The 21,983-nt window shown below is 41.7% G+C and overlaps 1 protein-coding gene across 3 annotated transcripts in view; it reads left to right on the forward strand.

Annotated features, from left to right (window-relative positions):
* The first annotated feature begins 47 nt into the window (after nucleotides 1–47).
* The window catches only part of LOC129813741 (DNA-directed RNA polymerase II subunit RPB1-like), a 36,430-nt gene continuing 14,494 nt past the window's right edge, over nucleotides 48–21,983 (forward strand). Inside the window, exons 1-3 of one of the 3 annotated variants that reach the window (XR_008753191.1) lie at nucleotides 48–408; nucleotides 820–873; nucleotides 5,828–12,548. The gene's annotated coding sequence lies outside the window, so the exon portion shown is untranslated. Of the gene's footprint in view, nucleotides 409–819; nucleotides 874–5,827; nucleotides 12,549–16,743; nucleotides 16,844–21,983 lie in introns of those variants that run through there. The other 2 variants (XM_055866220.1, XR_008753190.1) reach the window with 2 other exon arrangements.

Consider the following 21,983-nt stretch of genomic DNA (forward strand, 5'->3'; position numbering starts at 1 on the left):
TGGAACCACAAACAGAAGGGGTAACCCAGACAAGGCACAGGGGCCTTGCTGACGCATCTGTTCAGAACGTTTTCTCACCACCAAATGTGGTAGTGAGAGGAAGTCTGCGACTTTTCTCATCGATGAAACATCTGATCTTAATAAATGTTTCTATTTACAGCACAGTGCACAAAGTTTTATAGACTTGAGGCTTTGCCAACGTTTTTAAAAAATTGCGCGATTTAAGAAAGAGAGCAAGGTCGAATTGAGTTTGTGCACACGCGCACTTCACCGAGGAGGCGTTCCCTAACGGAAATATGCAAAGACATGCTACAACGCGCCAATAGGTTCTCGCAAGCTTGCCACGCTTGTTTTGCGCACTATGCATCATTTGCTCCCAATGCAAACGACACAGATGAACTGTCTTGGGTTAGTTATAAATATATTTGATGGGACCTTAGAAAATGTAACCACTTCCTGAAAGTGGTGCGCCAATAAGAAAAGTTGTGGACAGTCAGCTGGTCATTTCATATTTGTGCTTGGCGATTAAATGAATTGTCGGTTATTTTTTGTTTTTTAAACAACTGATTGACCGATGTCGGTTCAATTATTTGAATTCCGTTTCGTTCGTTTTTTTAAAATGTAAGTTTAATGCGCATATTGCACAGTTTGGTTTCTCTAGAGAAAAATCTACTCCATCATGAACTCTGCGATTTAGTAGGGAGTTGTAGTTTCCAACAGACCAATGTTGTATATAGTTTAGAGCAGTAAACGTAGTTATTAACTACAATGACCTTAATCCATTGCGCATCTACTTGTTCTGTTTTTATTTTATTCCAGCTAGAGGAGCCAGAAGAATGCGCAATCATGAGGGAACAGCTGCTGCTTTACGAGGTATCCCCACATATCTCATTGTTTTTTTTCTGTTGTGTCCCTACCTGAAAATACATTATCTAAGTGATTGATAGTTGGTATTCAGCAATCATAAAAATATGCCTTATTTACTTAGAAAAACTACAAAATAGTGATTTTGTCAGAAAGCATAAGCAGTAGCTCAGTAGATATGAGATGACTTGGAATGAAATAATGAAATCATCAAATAAAACAAATGCAATATACACAACGACAGAAATATTTTATTAAAGTAATGTGAATAAATAATGGTTAATAAGTAATAAGCAGTAATGGGCAGTCACAACCATCATGCGACTTTTATTAATTGTTTTATTCTGTGTTACAGCATTTAACTCAAATAATTGATACTTAAATAAATAAACTAACCGAAACCGAACCGGCCTCAAAAAGCATTAATCGCTCAGCACTATTTCATATTTTCATATACAGTAGTCCTACTGGCTAAACTGTCGTATCTCACAAAATTGAGGTATGATTAGACCTATCATGTCCTATAACATAAACTCACCCAATTCCGTACAAATGTGCGCAACCGCAACATTCAGACGAGGCTACAAAGAAAACTAATGGGACTGTAGCGACTGTGTTGACTTCAAAATCGGGGGTGTGAACTAGGTTTCTATTCAAGCTGTGATCGACATGGTAATGGCTCTATAGTATTGGAGAAAAGTTGAAAAAATGGACCCTCCGTTACATCGTGACGTGTCATGTCGTAACTACAGCAAGCATAAAGCAACTATTTCTGTCTTACAATCTCTCTCCACCAGGTGTAGCACTTCTCTCATCGTTTAAAAACAAGAAATTGACAGTGACGGGGGTCATTCTCAAAGCCGCTGATTACTTCTAAGATCACTTTAGCACCGCCCTAAAAACCCGATTCAAATTCGACACAAACCTTCAAATAGGTATGTAATGACACATTATATAAACTCTTTATAGTGTTTTATTTACATTTTAGAGGCGATAAGGTGATAAGTTGGACAGATCGAGTGAAAAAAAGCAATTTTCCCACACAACATCTCTCCTTCTCACTATCACGCATTAGTTTCGCTTCCCCACCCGCCATTTTTAAAAAGACCCGACGGGGCTCATTGCCTGCTTGAATTATGCAGAAACGGGCAGCGTTTAGGTCATGTAATTGATCATGTTGGAAAGGGGAGAAATTGTGCTTTACAATGGTATTGACATTACAGTTGATCTGGAAGTATTACGTTTTTGGGGCGCTAATATAAGGGCAATTGTACGGACCAAGGCGATGTACGAGTTTATGTGAGTTTACGTTACCACTCACACAAAATGGCATGTAGCTATTTGCCAACATTACTTTTCAAGGAAAGGTCATTTTCTCTGAATATTCTGCTTTCTTTCTAGCTAACTGTTAGCTAACTTTATCTTGCTCTGGTTCCATTGCGCTGCGACAAGGCTCCATTGATTCTTTCATAGAGAATCAATTTTGTTTAGTGACATTATATCACCAAAGTGAAGAAGTGTCTAAAGTGTTAGTCAAGGTAGTTGAGGTAATATGTACATGTAGGTAGAGTTCAAGTGACTATAAACAGAGAGTAGCAGCAGTGTTGAAGAGGGGGGAGGGGGAAATGCAAATAGTCTGGGTAGCCATTTGATTAGTTGTTCAGGAGTCTTATGGCTTGGGGTAGAAGCTGTTAAGAAGCCTTTTGGAATTAGACTTGGCGCTCCTGTACCTCTTGCCATGCGGTAGCAGAGAGAACAGTCTATGACTAGGGTGGCTGAAGTTTTTGAAAACACCACCTGGTATAGAGGTCCAGGATGGCAGGAAGCTTGGCCCCAGTGATGTACTGGGCCGTACGCACTACTCTCTGTAGTGCCTTGTGGTCGGAGGCCGAGCAGTTGCCATACCAGGCAGTGATGCAACCAGTCAGGATGCTCTCGATGGTGCAGCTGTGGAACCTTTTGAGGATCTGAGGACCCATGCCAAATCTTATCAGTCGCCTGAGGGGGATTAGGTTTTGTCGTGCCCTCTTCACGACTGTCTCGATGTGCTTGGACCATGTTAGTTTGTTGGGGATGTGGACACCGAGGAACATGAAGCTCTCAACCTGCTCCACTACAGCCCTGTCGATGAGAATGGGGGCGTGCTCGGTCCTCTTTTTCCTGTAGTCCACAATCATCTCCTTTGTCTTGATCACGTTGAAGGAGAGGCTGTTGTCCTGGCACCACACAGCCAGGTCTCTGACCTCCTCCCTATAGGCTGTCTCGTCGTTGTTGGTGATCAGGCCTACAACTGTTGTGTCATCGGCAAACTTAATGATGGTGTTGGAGTCGTGCCTGGCCGTGCAGTCATGAGTGAACAGGGAGTACAGGAGGGGACTGAGCACGCACCGCTGAGGGGCCCCTGTGTTGAGGATCAGCATGGCGGATGTGTTGTTACCGACCCTTACGACCTGGGGCGGCCCGTCAGGAAGTCCAGGATCCAGTTGCAGAGGGAGATGTTTAGTCCCAGGGTCCTTAGCTTATTGATGAGCTTTGAGGGCACTATGGCGTTGAGCTGTAGTCAATGAATAGCATTCTCACATACCCTACCGTTCAAAAGTTTGGGGTCACTTACAAATGTCCTTGTTATTGAAAGAATAGCTAATTTTGTCCATTAAGAATAACATCCAATTGATCAGAAATACAGTGTAGACATTGTTAATGTTGTTTATGACTATTGAAGCTGGAAACGACAGATTTTTTCTGGAATATCTACATAGGTGTACAGAGGCCCATTATCAGCAACCATCATTCCTGTGTTCCAATGGCAAGTTGTGTTAGCTAATCCAAGTTTATAATTTTAAAATGCTAATTGATCATTAGAAAACCCTTTTGCAATTATGTTAGCACAGCTGAAAACTGTTGTTCTGATTAAAGAAGCAATAAAACTGGCCTTCTTTAGACTAGTTGAGTATCTGGAGCATCAGCATTTGTGCGTTTGATTACAGGCTCAAAATGGCCAGAAACAAATAACCTTCTGAAACTCATCAGTCTATTCTTGTTCTGAGAAATTAAGGCAATTCCATGCGAGAAATTGCCAAGAAACTAAAGATCTGGTACAACGCTGTGTACTACTCCCTTCACAGAAAAGACGCTAACTGGCTCTAACTAGAATAGACAGATGAGTGGGAGGCCCCGGTGCACAACTGAGCAAGAGGATAAGTACATTAGAGTGTCTAGTTTAAGAAACAGACGCCTCACAAGTCCTCAACTGGCAGCTTCATTAAATAGTACCCGCAAAACACCAGTCTTATCGTCAACAGTAAAGAGGCGACTCTGGGATGCTGGCCTGTCAGGAGGATGGATTATCTTGGCAAAGGAGAAATGCTCACTAACAGAGATGTGAACAAATTTGAGAGAAATACGCTTTTTGTCTGTATGGACAATTTCTTTTCTCTTTTATTTTAGCTCATGAAACATGGGACCAACACTTTACATGTTGCATTTATATTTTTTTCAGTGTAGTTGGTTGGTTTAGTTATATACTTTGCAGTATTTTACAAATGTGGTCATATATTTTTCTGAGCAAAATGGAGGTGCAAAATATATTACAAGGACATCAATTGTATGTTCTGTGGTTAGTGTCAGAAAAGTGGGGAGAGAGCCTTCAATCACTGCCACTTCTGCTAAAGTCCTGGGAAAGATGTGTAGCCAGCTTTTTGGACACTCCTGTGATGTACGGTTGAAGTCGGAAGTTTACATACACCTTAGCTAAATACATTTTAACTCAGTTATTCACAATTCCTGACATTTAAACCTAGTAAAAATTCCCTGATTAAGGTCAGTATGGATCACCACTTCATTTTAAGAATGTGAAATATCTGAATAATAGTAGAGAGAATTATTTATTTCAGTTTTTATTTATTTTATCATATTCCAAGTGGGTCAGAAGTTTACATGCACTCAATTAGTATTTGGTAGCATTGCCTTAAAATTGTTTAATTTGGTTCAAACGTTTCAGGTAGCCTTCTACAAGCTTCCCACAATAAGTTGGATGAATTTTGGCCCATTCTTCCTGACAGAGCTAGTGTAACTGAGTCAGGTTTGTAGGCCTCCTTGCTCGCACACGCTTTTTCAGTTCTGCCCACAAATGTTCTATAGGATTGAGGTCAGGGATTTGTGATGGCCACTCCAATACCTTGACTTTGTTGTCCTTAAGCCATTTTGCCACAACTTTGGAAGTATGCTTGGGGTCATTGTCCATTTGGAAGACCCATTTGCAACCAAGCTTTAACTTCCTGACTGATGTCTTCAGATGTTGCTTCAATATATCCACATAATGTTCATTCCTTATGAAGCCATTTATTTTGTGAAGTGCACCAGTCCCTCCTGCAGCAAAGCACCCCCACAACATGATGCTGCCACCACCGTGCTTCACGGTTGGGATGGTGTTCTTTGGCTTGCAAGCCTCCCTCTTTTCCTCCAAACATAACAATGGTCATTATGGCCAAACAGTTCTATTTTTGTTTCATCAGACCAGAGGACATTTCTCCAAAAAGTACGATCTTTGTCCCTATGTGCAGTTGCAAACCGTAGTCTGGCTTTTTTATGGCGGTTTTGGACCAGTGGCTTCTTCCTTGCTGAGCAGCCTTTCAGGCTTTGTCGATATAGGACTCTTTTTACTGTAGATATAGATACTTTTGTACCTGTTTCCTCCAGCATCTTCACATGGTCCTTTGCTGTTGTTCTGGGATTGATTTGCACTTTTCGCACCAAAGTACGTTCATTTCTAGGAGACAGAAAGCGTCTCCTTCCTGAGTGGTATGACGGCTGCGTGGTCCCGTGGTGTTTATACTTGCTTACTATCCATTCGTATTGAAAATGTATCATTATTATCCATTATTCATGAACATCCATTATCACTCTGTATCGCTTGAGACTGACTGTCTTTCACCTTGTCCAACCCTGTGTGTGTCCAATGTAGTGCTGTGTGATGAGAACCCATTGCACATCGCCTGGAGCTCCAGTGAGTGAGCTGTCTCACAGTGAGGCCCAGGCCCAACAGCCTTCACCATCCCCAGCAGCAATGTGGCTCAGGACACCGCCGGACCCGGAGACATGCAGCCCCCACTCAGTTCTACAGTAGAGCCCTATGCATGCTCAGCACTGGAACAGGCACTTAAAACATGGGTGCAATGCTTATAGTGCTCTGTTTGCATTCTGCTTGCATCACTTGCAAGGCTTTATCCATCATATGACACAATCTGTGGTTGGTATTTTGTTTTCAATATGTATTTGTCTTTGAATGATATTCAGAGAACATTCATCACTGCTCCTTCATCAGTGCAAGTATTGCATTGAAGAAAGTTTGTAATTAAGAATTGAATATACTGCGTATGTTCATCATTTCATCAGCGGCACATGATAATGTTTTAAATTAAATTTTTAGAGGATCTTCCGACAATAGACATAGATAGTGATGAGGCTGAAGATAAAGATGAGAGAGAAGGAGAATGACAGTGTGGGGAAAATCTCTTACTGTGAGTCGGAGTCCTACGCTGAGGAACCAAAATAATCATCACCTAAACCTAAACTAGAGCTTTACTCAAAAAACCTTACCAATGCTATATAAAACAGAAAGACAAAATATATATATAAACACATCTAGATTTTTTTTTAAATCATGTTTATTTAAATAAATAAAAACGCAGACATTTCACATAGTGGTTTAAGACAAATATACTATTTTTAAAAATCCATAATGATACACAAACAATACAGTACACAAACTTTACAGTACAGACTACAAAAATGTACAGAGGTGAATGAAGAGGCATGGCATTCTAAGTTTCAGTCATGTTCAATGACACTAGGTGGTGCTATGCACCTTCCAGTGCATTGTTTTCTTCCTTCTGCGTTTATGTAACAGTGTGACGTGCTAGATTTATCATTATCTATCCAGTTGAATCTATTTGTAAATATCCTTCCTTCACTCAGTATGAGCATAATGGTAAACATGTGCACGTGTATAGCAACATGTAATTAATGTCATAGTGGTTTCCCGTAACACATGTTAGATGCCATCAGGGCCACATTAGGCACATTCCCCATTAGGCTATAACTGATACATTTTTTGGCATATGCCCTACGCAGCTCATATCAAGACACATGTAAACAGGGATGTACACAACAACACAACACTGTTATATACCTTTAAGGCAACATGACTTTGCATTTATACATTTAAGGCAACATGATTATTTAATCTTAACATCAACAGGGTCTAGGTAATTATATTTATATGTTAGACCTTTTTAGATATTCTACCATTGGGTGGATTATTCAAAAACAAACTGACAGTCCAAGTCTGGCAGGCCAATACCAACACAGTTCAACATAGTGCACTTTCCTTTGTAGCTTAGTTGGGAGTGCATGGCTCTTGCAACCCTAGGATAGTGTGTACAATTCCCTGGACCACCTGTATGTAAAATGTATGCACGCATGACTATATGTAGCTTTGGATAAAAGCATCTGCTAAATGGCATACTGTATATTATATCTTCAGGTCATGCTCTAAATTGTCCCAGTGGTGTTGCTGAATGGAGCACTGTCTATGTGGGGAGAGGGTAGGGCACATTCCAAAATAGCAACCAGCCACTTAACCCTTTACACTCGTGGGAATTGGCCTATATGGATAGGGCTACATTGAAATGTTCCTTAAATAATAATTAAGATAAGCATATGCATAACCATGGTAGCAATTGAAAGGGAACAGTTTGGAGATAATGTGAAAATTATTAGACCAAAGGTGAGGACACAAAAGTTCACCTGACACAAGACTTAATCCAAACATTACATTGTACATTTTATGTGCATTTTACATTTACTGTACTTTTCGTCGCATTTGTTGATAACGAAATCTGAAAATACTCTGGTTACATTCAGTAACATGATAAGACTATTCCTGGAAAATGTGGGGTAGGTGCAACATAACAAATAATTTTACGCAATCCAAAAAACAGTCCATTATAAATCGCTATCTGGTTCAGGTGGGCATGATTTGAAAGTGTGTTCTATTGCCAACATGACTAGCTAATTTATAAAATACGATCTTACAGTGTTAGGCTTCCACAAGGCATTTCAGGGAAACATTGTAATTTTGGTGCGCATAGAAAGGAGTCTTGTGCAATCAGGTGTGTGTGGCCCGACAAATTTTCTTCACAATAAACAAAAATAGGCTAATTCTGTTCAGAACAACCCAGGTAAATTCAATTCATTGGACATGATTTGGAAACGCTCACAACTGTCTGTATAAGGTCCCACAGTTGACAAAAACCAAGCCATGAAGTTGAAGGAATTGTCCGTAGAGCTCCGAGACAGCATTGTGTTGAGGCACAGATCTGGGGAAGGGTACCAAAACATTTCTGCACATTGAAGGTCCCCAAGAACACAGTGGCCTCCATCATTCTTAAATGGAAGAAGTTTGGAACCACCAAGACTCTTCCTAGAGCTGGCTGTCTGACCAAACTGAGCAATCGGGGGTGAAGGTGACCAAAAACCCGATGGTCACTCTGACAGAGCTCCAGAGTTTTTCTGTGGAGATAGGAGAACCTTCCAGAAGGACAACCATCTCTGCAGCACTCCACCAATCAGGCCTTTATGGTAAAGTGGCCAGACGGAAGCCACTCCTCAGTAAAAGGCACATGACTGCCCGCTTGGAGTTTGCCAAACGGCACCTAAAGGACTCTCAGACCATGAGAAACAAGATTCTTTGGTCTAATGAAACCAAGATTGAACTCTTTGGCCTGAATGCCAAGCTTCATGTCTGGAGGAAACCTGGCACCATCCCTACAGTGAAGCATAATGGTGGCAGTATCATGCTGTGGGGAGGTTTTTCAGCAGCAGGGACTGGGAGACTAGTCAGGATCGAGGAAAAGATGAATGGAGCAAAGTACAGAGAGATCCTTGCTGAAAACCTGCTCCAGAGCGCTCAGGACCTCAGACTGGGGCGAAGGTTCACCATCCAACTGGACAACGACCCTAAGCACACAGCCAAGACAACACAGTAGCGGCTTCGGGACAAATCTCTGAATGTACTTGAATGGCCCAGCCAGACCCCGTACTTGAACCCGATCAAACATCTCTGGAGAGACCGGAAAATAGCTGTGCAGCGACGCACCCCATCCAACTTGGTATTTTATTAGGATCCCCATTGGTTGTTGCAAAAGCAGCAGCTACTCTTCCTGGGGTCGCTGCACCCCTCCATATACCCCTCATATACCCCCCCTCTACTGTGGGAAGAACTGCATTCGGGTCTCATGTGCAGTCTGGCAGTGTCAATTATGCGTGTGGTTTGAATTGATGGCGACTTTGTGTAAAGTAAATAAGATAGGCTAAAGGCTTCCAACAACCTGTTTGGATAATATACTGTTTTATTTTTTTGCCAAAATGCTGCTATGCATGTTGTGTATTTTGTGAAATTGCATTAGTGTGACATTGGGGGGTTAACTTTGTAAATTCCCGGGTCTTGACATTTAATTTTGTGGGAAAATGTGAAGAATGGGCCTGGGACATGATGGTTACCGGTGTTAATCCCTAATTCATTGTTTTCTAAAGTTCCAGAATATTCTACTATTTGGCTTTGGGTATGTTCAGTTACAGTGTTGACAAGTCAAAATGTGCCAAGCCTCTTGAGGGGCTCTCTGTAAGTATACTGAAGAAAATGTAAATGCAATAAATTTAATAATTTCAAAGATTTGACTGATTTACAGTTAATTTAAGGAAAGCAGTCAATTTAAATAAATTCATTAAACCCTAATCTATGGATTTCACATGACTGGGAATACAGATATGCATCTGTTGGTTACAGATACCTTAAATAAAAATGTAGGGGCTTGGATCAGAAAACCGTCTTGGTAAGCAAATTCAGTGTATATTTGGCCTTGTGTTTTAGGTTATTGTCCTGCTGAAAGGTGAATTTGTCTCCCAGTGTCTGTTGGATAGCAGACTGAACCAGGTTTTCCTCTAGGATTTTGCCTGTGCTTAGCTCTATTCCGTTTCTTTTTATCCTAAAAAACTCCCTAATCATTGCCGATGATATAACATGAAGCAGCCACCACCATGCTTGAATATATGTGTGTTGGATTTGCCCCAAACATAATACTTTGTATTCAGTACATTAAGTTGATTTCTTTACCACATTTTTTGCAGTTTTATTCAATGCCTTATTGCAAACAGGATGCATGTTTTGAGATATTTGTATTATGTACAGGCTTCCTTCTTTTCACTCTGTCATTTAGGTTAGTATTGTGGAGTAACTTCAATGTTGTTGATCCATCCTCAATTTTCTCCTATCACAGCCATTAAACTCTGGAACTGTTTTAAAGTCACCATTGGCCTCATGGCCAATGAGTTTGGAAGGAGGCCTGTTATGGCCAACTGAGTTAGGAAGGATGCCTGTATCTTTGTAATGACTGGGTGTATTGATACACCATCCCGCAATGCCATCGGCGGTAAACCAAATAAAAATGTGGTTCACATTTAAAAAATGAAATAAAAAATCAATTTATATTTTCCAACTGGGCTATACATTTAGGTGAGTACAAATTAATTAAAAAAAATCTCGCATGAGTAGCCTCATTTCACTGCTAAAAATAAAATTAAACCATCTAGTGTTCGGCGAAATAACAACACAATGTCAAATACAGGTAGCCTTGTCAAATAATTAACATCCAATCACATTAACCGTTACTCTCTCGCGGGAATTCCACTAACGGTCCGTATGTAGCCAAACGTAGCTGCAGCTCATGTTGGTATCTGTACTGATGGCGCAAAAGCCATGACTGGCAGTTGCTCCCGACGCCACTTGTGTCACGGCTGTTTAAAGAAGAGGACCAAGATGCAGCGTGATGAGCGTACATTTTCTTTTAATAGTAGATGTCGCCAAACAAAACAATGAACACTACAAAAACAAACCGTGAAGTTAAAGGCTATGTGCCCTAAACAAAGTCAACTTCCCACAAAGACAGGTGGGAAAAAGGGCAGCCTAAGTATGGTTCTCAATCAGAGACCATCAGAGAATTGAGAACCACACCCGGCCAAATACAAAGAAATAGAAAACATAGAAATAAAGAAACTAGAATGCCCACCCTAGTCACATCCTGGCCTAACCAAAATAGAGAATAAAAGCCTCTCTATGGCCAGGGCGTGACAACTTGGGTACACTGCAGCATCTACCGAGAGGCTCTTGCTGCCAAGGGAATGCCTGACAACTTGAAAGACGTTTTGGACACTACAGTGAAAATGGTTAACTTTGTTAAAGCAAGGCCCCTGAACTGTCGTGTATTTTCTGCACCATGCAATGATATGGGCAGCGACCATGTAATGCTTTTACAACATAAAGAAGTGCGCTGGTTATCAAGGGGCAAAGTATTGACACGTTTTTTTAAATTGACAGACGAGCTTAAAGTTTTCTTTACCGACCATAATTTTCACTTGTATAACCGCTTGCATGATGACGAGTTTCTCACATGACTGGCCTATCTGGGTGATGTTTTTTCACGCCTGAATGATCTGAATCAAGGATTACAGGGACTCTCCACAAATATATTCAGTGTGCGGGACAGAATTGAGGCTATGATTAAGAAGTTGGAGCTCTTCTCTGTCTGCATTAACAAAGAGAACACACAGGTCTTTCCATAATTGTATGATTTTTTGTGTGCAAATGAACTCAAGCTTACGGACAATGTCAAATGTGATATAGCGAGTGAGTTGGGTGCGCAATTATGCAGGTACTTTCCCGAAACGGATGACACAAACAACTGGATTCGTTGTCCCTTTCATGCCCTGCCTCCAGTCCACTTAACCGATATCTGAACAAAAGAGCCTCATCGAAATTGCAACAAGCGGTTCTGTGAAAATGTAATTTATTCAGAAGCCACTGCCAGATTTCTGGATTGGGCTGCGTTCAGAGTATCCTACCTTGGCAAATCACGCTGATGCCATTTGCAACCACGTACCTATGTGAGAGTGGATTCTCGGCCCTCACTAGCATGAAAGCTAAATACAGGCACAGACTGTGTGTGGAAAATGATTTAAGATTGAGACTCTCTCCAATACAACCCAACATTGCAGAGTTATGTGCATCCTTTCAACCACACCCTTCTCATTAACCTGTGGTGAGTTATTCACAATTTCCGATGAACAAATAAGGTTTTATGTGTAAGATGGTTAAATAAAGAGCAAAATAAGTGATTATTATATTATTATTTGTGCCCTGGTCCTATAAGAGCTCTTTGTCACTTCCCCCGAGCTGGGTTGTGACAAAAATTCACACTCATTCTTATGTTTAATAAATGTATTGTATAGTGTGTGTGTGTGGCAGGCTTACAATGATGGCAAAAAACAACATTTGAGAGTACACTGACCCTGGTGCTAGAGGGGGTACGCAGCTGGAGATTGAATGTTTGAAGGGACTATATGGGACTATGAAAAGTTTGGGAACTGCTGCTCTAAGGGATATTCAATGTCAGATTTTTTCATTTTTACCCACGAATCGGTACGAATGGGTGCCATTCTTTGCGAGGCATTGGAAAACCTCCCTGGTCTTTGTGGTTGAATCTGTGTTTGAAATTCACTGCTCGACAGATAATTGTATGTGTGGGGTACAGAGATGAGGTAGTCAATAAAAATCATGTTAAACACTATTGTTGCACACTGAGTGAGTCCATGCAACTTATTATGTGACTTGTTAATCAAATGTTTATTCCTGAACTTATTTAGGCTTGCCCATAACAAAGTGGTTGAATACTTATTGACTCAAGACATTTCAGGTTTTCATTTTTAAATAATTGGTAAAAATATGTAAAAACATAATTCCACTTTTACATTATGGGTTATTGTGTGTGTGTTGGCCAGTGACACAAATCTCAATTTAAATTCAGGCTGTAATACAACAAAATGTGGAAAAAGTCAAGGGGTATCACTACTTTCTGAAGGCACTCTATTAGTGTGAAAACTACTACTTTTGAAATGAATGGATGCAGACGTAACGATGGCCATTATTTATAAACTAAAAGCGAGTGTTTCCACATCTTATTCTACTCAGTGGCTATCAGTTTCTGTTTCCTTTGAATACAGTTTGGGTCAGTAGGGTAAGAGTTAGTTATTTTCTACTCTCTGCGGAGGATGGGATAGTTACTGCCGATAGTAAATCAAATTCAATCTAACAGGATATAGATTTTGAGATCTCAAATTCATTGTTTAATTTCAAACTGAAACAAAACACACGGCTCGGCTGACTCACTTTATCTGTGTTTGCCATGCCAGTGTAGTGCTCTTTAATTTGTATTATTGTTCTAGAACTCTGTGGTGGGTAGATAAGAGGAGGAGCATGCATGGTGACAATGTATTTCAAGGCCAGAGAGTTAGCCACTTGCCAGATGAAGGCAAATCCACACCCAAGCCTAATCGTCCAAAGCCAAGACCTAGGTTCAAAAACAATTTGAAATAATTTCAAATAACTGTGCTTGATTGAGCTTACTGGTTGCAATGGAACCAAAAAGGTCCCAAAAGTACAAGCACCGCCCATCTGGCACTCCAGGCACTAAAGCAATCACTCAAACTATTTGAAAGAGAGAGTTCAAATAGCATTTGAACCCAGGTCCGCCGCAGCCTTTCTGCAGCCAACAGGGTTAATAAGTTCATCAGTACCACATCTAGGCGGTGTCAGCAGGGTTGTAAAGCAGCCTTTTACTACTGTTGGTTCAGCAACAACATGCTAGCTAGGAGGCAGGTCCTGGCCCTCATAGGTCGAGAGAGAGGGAGAGCTGTGTACTTACTTCCAATGCATTCAGTGCAGACAGGGTAAATGAACACATGTTTTAGCACAAGCCAGGAACATCGTGTTCCTGCTCTCTGTAGCTAGTTAGAGTGTGACGTCTGCTGGCACTTCGCCTAGCAGGGCCAAGTTGATTCAAATAAGAAAGCGTGCTGCTGGGCTGCTGCTGCGTGGGCTAGGGTGGGTGGCTGACAGGGTAGGGGGCTGGTAGGCTGCACTGGGGTGGGTGGGTGGCTGACAGGGAGGGGGCTGGTAGGCTGGACTGGGGTGGGTGGGTGGGTGGCTGACAGGGTAGGGGGCTGGTAGGCTGCACTGGGGTGGGTGGGTGGCTGACAGGGAAGGGGGCCGGTAGGCTGGACTGGGGTGGGTGGCTGACAAGGAAGGGGGCTGGTAGGCTGGGCTGGGGTGGGGTGGGTGGCTGACAGGGAAGGGGGCTGGTGGGCTGGGGTGGGGTGGGGTGGGTGGCTGACAGGGAAGGGGGCTGGTATGCTGGTCTTGTCTGCACATGACAGGGTGGAGAGAGAGTGTCTTGGATTTTTCCACATGGGAACTTATATCCAGGTATGCTGTGTGTGCCCAACAAAACAGTAGTAAAACACAGTGTTCTGTTATTGTTAGTGTAACAGCATGTTCCTTTGTGCCCATCCTTTATAATTCCACATGAGTTCCTTAATCCTCATTGATGACAGTTTAAGAGAGGTTTTTGATCCTATTGTACATAATACTTTATACGTGATAATATGCCACATAAAGGCATCCAAGTGTTGGATCAAATATTTGAATGAAGGAAAAGACCTGCCAAAACAATGACAGTTGGAATGAACATATTACATTGATATCATGGTATGATGTGTAAAGCTCTTAATAACAGACTAATGTCAGACACTGACATCTCCAACTACCCGTCTGATGGGGAGAGAGAAGGAAAGAGCAATGACACCCTGACCCAGAGCAGACTGGAAGCTGGGGTTGTTGCTGAGTATCCTATGCAGACTGGAAGCTGGGGTTGTTGCTGAGTGTCCTATGCAGACTGGAGGCTGGGGTTGTTGCTGAGTGTTCTATAGACTGGAGGCTGGGGTTGTTGCTGAGTGTCATATGCAGACTGGAAGCTGGGGTTGTTGCTGAGTGTCCTTTGCAGACTGGAGGCTGGGGTTGTTGCTGAGTGTCCTATGCAGACTGGAGGCTGGGGTTGTTGCTGAGTGTCCTATGCAGACTGGAGGCTGGGGTTGTTGCTGAGTGTCCTATGCAGACTGGAAGCTGGGGTTGTTGCTGAGTGTCCTTTGCAGACTGGAGGCTGGGGTTGTTGCTGAGTGTCCTATGCAGACTGGAAGCTGGGGTTGTTCCTGAGTGTCCTATGCAGACTGGAGGCTGGGGCTGTTGCTGAGTGTCCTATGCAGACTGGATTCTAGGGTTGTTGCTGAGTGTCCTCTGCAGACCGGAGGCTGAGGTTATGGCTGAGTGTCCTCTGCAGACTAGGGATGGAGAGGGCAGCAGATGGTCAGTCACTGACTGGGTCAGGTCCACTCAGGCAGTGCGGCAGACGCCCCAGAAACATACCAACAGGAACTCCAAGGACCCATAGGACTCCAACAAAAAGAAAAGGACATTTCAAAGTTTTGAGTACTAAAGCCAAAATTAACAATTTACATACATACACTTAGGTTGGAGTCATTAAAACTCGTTTTTCAACCACTCCACAAATTTCTTGTTAACAAACTAAGTCATTTTTCCAACAATTGTTTACAGACAGATTGTTTCCCTTCTAATTCACTGTATCACAATTCCAGTGGGTCAGAAGTTTACATACACTAAGTTGACTGTGCCTTTAAACAGCTTGGAAAATTCCAGAAAATTATGTCATGGCTTTAGAAAATTCTGATAGGCTAATTGACATCATTTGAATCAATTGGAGGTGTACCTGTGGATATATTTCAAGGCCTACCTTCAAACTCAGTGCCTCTGTGCTTGACATCATGGGAAAAACAAAAGAAATCAGCCAAGATGAGGCACCATCATGTTGTGGGGGTGCTTTGCTGCAGGAGGGACTGGTGCACTTCACAAAATAAATGGCATCATGAGGTAGGAACATAATGTGGATATATTGAAGCAACATCTGAAGACATCAGTCAGGAAGTCAAAGCTTGGTTGCAAATGAGTCTTCCAAATGGACAATGACCCCAAGCATACTTCCAAAGTTGTGGCAAAATGGCTTAAGGACAACAAAGTCAAGGTACTGGAGTGGCCATCACAAAGCCCTGACCTCAATCCTATAGAACATTTGTGGGCAGAACTGAAAAAGTATGTGCGAGCAAGGAGGCCTACAAACTTGACTCAGTTACACCAGCTCTGTCAGGAGGAATGGGCCAAAATTCACCCATCTTATTGTGGGAAGCTGTATGAAGGCTACCCGAAACATTTGACCCAAGTTAAACAATTAAAGGCAAAGCTACCAAATACTAATTGAGTGTATGTAAACTTCCGACCAACTGGGAGTGTGATGAAATAAATAAAAGCTGAAATAAATCATTCTCTCTACTATTATTCTGACATTTCACATTCTTAAAATAAAGTGGTGATCCTAACTGACATAAGACAGGGCATTTTACTATGATAAAATGTCAGGAATTGTGAAAAACTGAGTTTAAATGTATTTGGCTAAGGTGTGTGTAAACCTCCGACTTCAACTGTATGATCTCTCTCATAATAAGCTAGATCTTGGATATTAAGAAACAATGCGAGGGAAATAATCATCATTGCATGGCACGCACACAAACATACACAACGTCTGCAGATGTTTCCAGGACGATGCTGCTGATCAAACGGCTACCTGGGTGACATCATGTCGGTACCACATGTCACTATCATAGTTAAGACCCTTAGATAAGACATCCTTTCTCCTAGCTAACTACTTTCTTTTGAAATTCTACAGTTTCGTGTACAGAATCATGTATGTGGACTTTTCACAAATCCATTTAAAGTACATCAACCTGAATTGAGTGCTATTTATGTTCAGGATACTGAAGGTGGGGTCTGTGTGTGATGCTGTGTGTTGTTTCCTGCAGGGGCGGCCTGGCGGAGCGACTGAACAGGCTCCAGTGCAGAGGTCAGCCATCAGCTTCTGGAGGCACCAGTCCATCTCTGACATTACTACTACAGCCACAGGTAATACAGACAACAAATGAACAAACAAACTGTAACCACATGTAATATAGACAAACCCCAAAATATTTTTTTACCTTTAGTATGCATGTAAAAACAAGGAAACAACAAACATACAGAAGTAAAATGAAACTGTTGTAGCCACTTGCATGATCACAGACATTGAATATTAGAGCAGCACATGAATAGAACACAGAAATTGGTTATAAGAAAAGCGCAAACATTAACATTTCCATTACAAAACATAATTGTGCAGGGTGGGGAAAGAAACCTAGTGGTGCTTATGAAAGGGTCCTCATTCTTACCACACGTTCCTACATACGCTGGCTACTCTCTGTTTAGGGTTCAAAATGAACTTTGATTTTATGCTCTCTCTCAAGCGGGCATGATTTTCTGCTCTGATCTGTGGTCTCGTGAAGACTGAGGGCACATGGAGGAAATGCTGGTTGCGGCAACAGTAAACTTGGTCGCGGCCAGTATGTAGGTGACAGGAAACGTTCTGCTTGCTGACTTGTTTTTTGTCTTTCCATGGTGTAACCGAAGCACAAGTTTGTCACTCAATGTCATTGGCTCACAGATAATTAGGTTGAACAACTATTGTAACGTGACAGTTGATCGTGGAAAAAGACAACACAAAAAACACCCACCTTTTCCAACTCACGTTCAGTCAGTACGGATGACTTGGTTTTCTTTTGACAGAGTGAGAGAAGAACATGAATATAGATGTTCAGGTAAAGAGTTTGCACAAATTTCGCCGAGTTTTTAGCAGGGCTGGGAGTTGCCAGGGATTTCACGATACAATATTATCATGATACTTAGGTGCCGATATGATATGTATTGCGATTCTCACGATTCTATATGTATTGGGACTTCGATTTTGTTGCGTTTTGATGTTCCAAACATATTGCTCACTATACAGTGCATTCAGAAAGAAATCAGACCCCTTGACTTTTACCACATTTTGTTACGTTACAGCCTTATTCTAAAATGTATTAAATACATTTTTTCCATCAATCTACACACAATACCACATAATGACAAAGCGAAAGAGGGTTTTAGAAATGTTTGCAAATTTATAGAAAAAACTAAAACAGAAGTACCTTATTTACTTTCAGACCCTTTGCTATGAGACTCGAAATTGAGCTCAGGTGCATCCTGTTTTCATTGATCATCCTTGATGTTTCTACAACTTAATTGGAGTCCACCTGTGGTCAATTCAATTGACTAGACTTGATTTGGAAAGGCACACAACTATCTATATAAGTTCCCACAGTTGTCAGAGCAAAAACCAAGCCATGAGGTGGAAGGAATTGTCCGTAGAGCTCGGAGACAGGATTGTGTCGAGGCACAGATCTGGGGAAGGGTACCAACAAATGTCTGCAGCATTGAAGGTCCCCATTAACACAGTGTCCTCCATCATTCTTAAATGGAAGAAGTTTGGAACCACCAAGACTCTTCCTAGAGCTGGCCGCAAGGCCAAACTGAGCAATCGGGGGAGAAGGGCCTTCGTCAGGAACCAAGAACCCGATGATCACTCTGACAGAGCTCCAGAGTTTCTCTGTGGAGATGGAAGAATCTTCCAGAAGGACAACCATTTCTGCAGCACTACACACTTTTTTGATTTTTTTTGAATGAATCCTTTATTTTACTAGGCAAATCAGTTAAGAACAAATTCTTATTTACAATGATTGCCTACCAAACCCTCCCCTAACCCGGACGATGCTGAGCCAATTGTGCTTCCCTTGGGCCTTTACGGTAGAGTGGCCAGACGGAAGCCACTCCTCAGTAAAAGGCACATGACAGCCCGCTTGGGGTTTGCCAAAAGGCACCTAAAGATGCTCAGACCATGTGAAACAAGATTCTCTGGTCTGATGAAACCAAGATTGAACTCTTTGGCCTGAATGTCAAGCGTGACGTCTGGAGAAAAACTGGCACCATCCCTGCGGTGAAGCATGGTGGTGGCAGCATCATGCTGTGGGAATGTTTTTCAGCGGCAGGGACTGGGAGACTAGTCAGGATCGAGGGAAAGATGAACAGAGCAAAGTACAGAGAGATCGTTGATGAAAACCTGCTCCAGAGTGCTCAGGACCTCAGACTGGGGCGAAGGTTCACCTTCCAACAGGACAACGACCCTAAGCACACAGCCAAGACAACGCAGTAGCGGCTTCGGGACAAGTCTCTGAATGTACTTGAATGGCCCAGCCAGACCCCGTACTTGAACTCGATCGAACATCTCTGGAGAGACCTGAAAATAGCTGTGCAGCAACGCACCCCATCCAACTTGGTATTTAGTATTTTATTAGGATCCCCATTGGCTGTTGCAAAAGCAGCAGCTACTCTTCCTGGGGTCCACACAAAGCATGAAACATGACATAATACAGGACATTAATATACAAGAACAACTCACTCAAGGACAGAACTACATAAATTTAAAAATATTTTCAAAAGGCACACATAGCCTACATATCAATACCAATACATACACACAAACTATCTAGTTCAAATAGGGAAGAGGTCCTGCTTTATCTGTTTTTTTAAAACCAGGTTTTCTGTTCATTTGAGCAATATGAGATGGAATGGAGTTCCATGCAATAATGGTTCTATATAATCCTGTACACTTTCTTGAATTTGTTCTGGATTTGGGGACTGTGAAAAGACCTCTGGTGACATGACAGAGCTTGAGGATCTGCAGAGAAGAATGGGGGAAACTCCCCAAATACAGGTGTGCCAAGCTTGTAGCGTCATACCCAAGAAGAGTCGAGGCTGTAATCGCTGCCAAAGGTGCTTCAACAAAGTACAGAGTAAAGGGTCTGAATACTTATGTAAATGTGATATTTCTGTTTTTGTTTTTTTATACATTTGCAAAAAACAAAACCATTTTTTTTGCTTTGTTGTTACGGGGTATTTTGTGTAGATTGATGAGAGAAAATAAAGGGTTCTGAATACTTCCTGAATGCACTGTATATCTGCTGCAGATAGACAAAAGAGAGCCTGAGAAATCGATCAGTCAAGGTAATAATAGTGCTGAAAACATTTTAGCTCACTATTTAAAAAGAAGATGGAGAACAAGCTATAGGACTACAAATACCAGAGTTTTGGCACAGGTACAGCCGAATTGCGCTAGCTAACGCTATCTATTATGTTTTTGTACAAATCGATACTTGGAGTCATATCAATGTAATATTGTACAAAAATAATATTGCGATATGTAAATGTATTGATTTTTTCCCCCCATCACTGGTTTTTAGAGTCATGTGACATCTAGTGAGTATTTGGTTTTCCTGGATCTTGCTATACTACTGTTGACACTTGTTTGTTGACTTTCTCGCTTTGTATTACGAGCAACTTCTCGTAAACAATTATACCGGCAGTTATTAGAACATGACTAGCCTGAGCTATTATAAGACCCCTTTTTGCGTTCATTCTCACAGGAATTAACTGTATGTGTGTGTCTGTCATTTATGTTATTTCTTCACACACACTTAATTAGATTGATTCATTAGTTTATTACAGAAAAAGGACTCAGTTCACTCTTTCAATCAATCAAGTTTATTTTATATAGCCCTTCGTACATCAGCTAATATCTCGAAGTGCTGTACAGAAACCCAGCCTAAAACCCCAAACAGCAAGCAATGCAGGTGTAGAAGCACGGTGGCTAGGAAAAACTCCCTAGAAAGGCCAAAACCTAGGAAGAAACCTAGAGAGGAACCAGGCTATGAGGGGTGGCCAGTCCTCTTCTGGCTGTGCCGGGTGGAGATTATAACAGAACATGGCCAAGATGTTCAAAATGTTCATAAATGACAAGCATGGTCAAATAATAATCAGGAATAAATGTCAGTTGGCTTTTCATAGCCGATCATTAAGAGTTGAAAACAGCAGGTCTGGGACAGGTAGGGGTTCCATAACTGCAGACAGAACAGTTGAAACTGGGACAGCAGCAAGGCCAGGTGGACTGGGACAGCAAGGAGTCATCATGCCCGGTAGTCCTGACGTATGGTCCTAGGGCTCAGTTCCTCCGAGAGAGAGAAAGAAAGAGAGAAGGAGAGAATTAGAGAGAGCCAAGATGTTCAAAATGTTCATAAATGACAAGCATGGTCAAATAATAATCAGGAATAAATGTCAGTTGGCTTTTCATAGCCGATCATTAAGAGTTGAAAACAGCAGGTCTGGGACAGGTAGGTGTTCCATAACTGCAGGCAGAACAGCTTTCCTGTATTTCCCTGCTGTCTAATAAAGCAGGGGTTCCCAAACTTTTCCACTCGGGGCCCACCTTCCAACATTGGGGATCGGCAGAGTTGCAAAGAAAAAGTCATATCTCAGACTGGCCAATAATAATAAAATATTAAGATGGGCAAAAGAACACAGACACTGGACAGAGGAACTCTGCCTAGAGGGCCAGCATCCCGGAGTCGCCTCTTCACTGTTGACATTGGGACAGGTGTTTTGTGGGTACTATTTAATTAAGTTGCTAGTTGAGGACTTGTCTGTTTCTCAAACTAGACACTCTAATGTACTTGTCCTCTTACTCAGTTGTCCACCGGGGCCTCCCACTCCTCTTTCTATTCTGGTTAGAGCCAGTTTGCGCTGTCCTGTGAAAGGAGTAGGACACAGCGTTGTACGAGATCTTCAGTTTCTTGGCAATTTCTCACATGGAATAGCTTTAATTTCTCAGAACAAGAATAGACTGACAAGTTTCAGAAGAAAGTTATTTTTTCTAAACGTTTTCAGCTTGTAATCGAACCCACAAATGCTGATGCTCCAGATACTCAACCAGTCTAAAGAAGGCCAGTTTTATTCCTTCTTTAATTAGAACAACAGTTTCAGCTGTGCTAAAATAATTGCAAAAGGGTTTTCTGATGATCAATTAGCTTTTTAAAATTATAAACATGAATTAGCTAACACAACGTGCCATTGGAACACAGGAGTGATGGTTGCTGATAATGGGCCTCTGTACGCCTATGTAGATATTCCATAAAAAATCTGCCGTTTCCAGCTACAATAGTCATTTACAACATTAACAATGTCTACACAGTATTTATGATCAATTTTATGTTATTTACAAGGTTACAAGGGCATTTCTAAGTAACCCCAAACTTTTGAATGGTAGTGTACTTTATTAATTCACAACATCTCTCGCCATAAG

The sequence above is a fragment of the Salvelinus fontinalis genome, chromosome 17, assembly GCF_029448725.1.
Source record: "Salvelinus fontinalis isolate EN_2023a chromosome 17, ASM2944872v1, whole genome shotgun sequence".
Taxonomy (NCBI): domain Eukaryota; kingdom Metazoa; phylum Chordata; class Actinopteri; order Salmoniformes; family Salmonidae; genus Salvelinus; species Salvelinus fontinalis.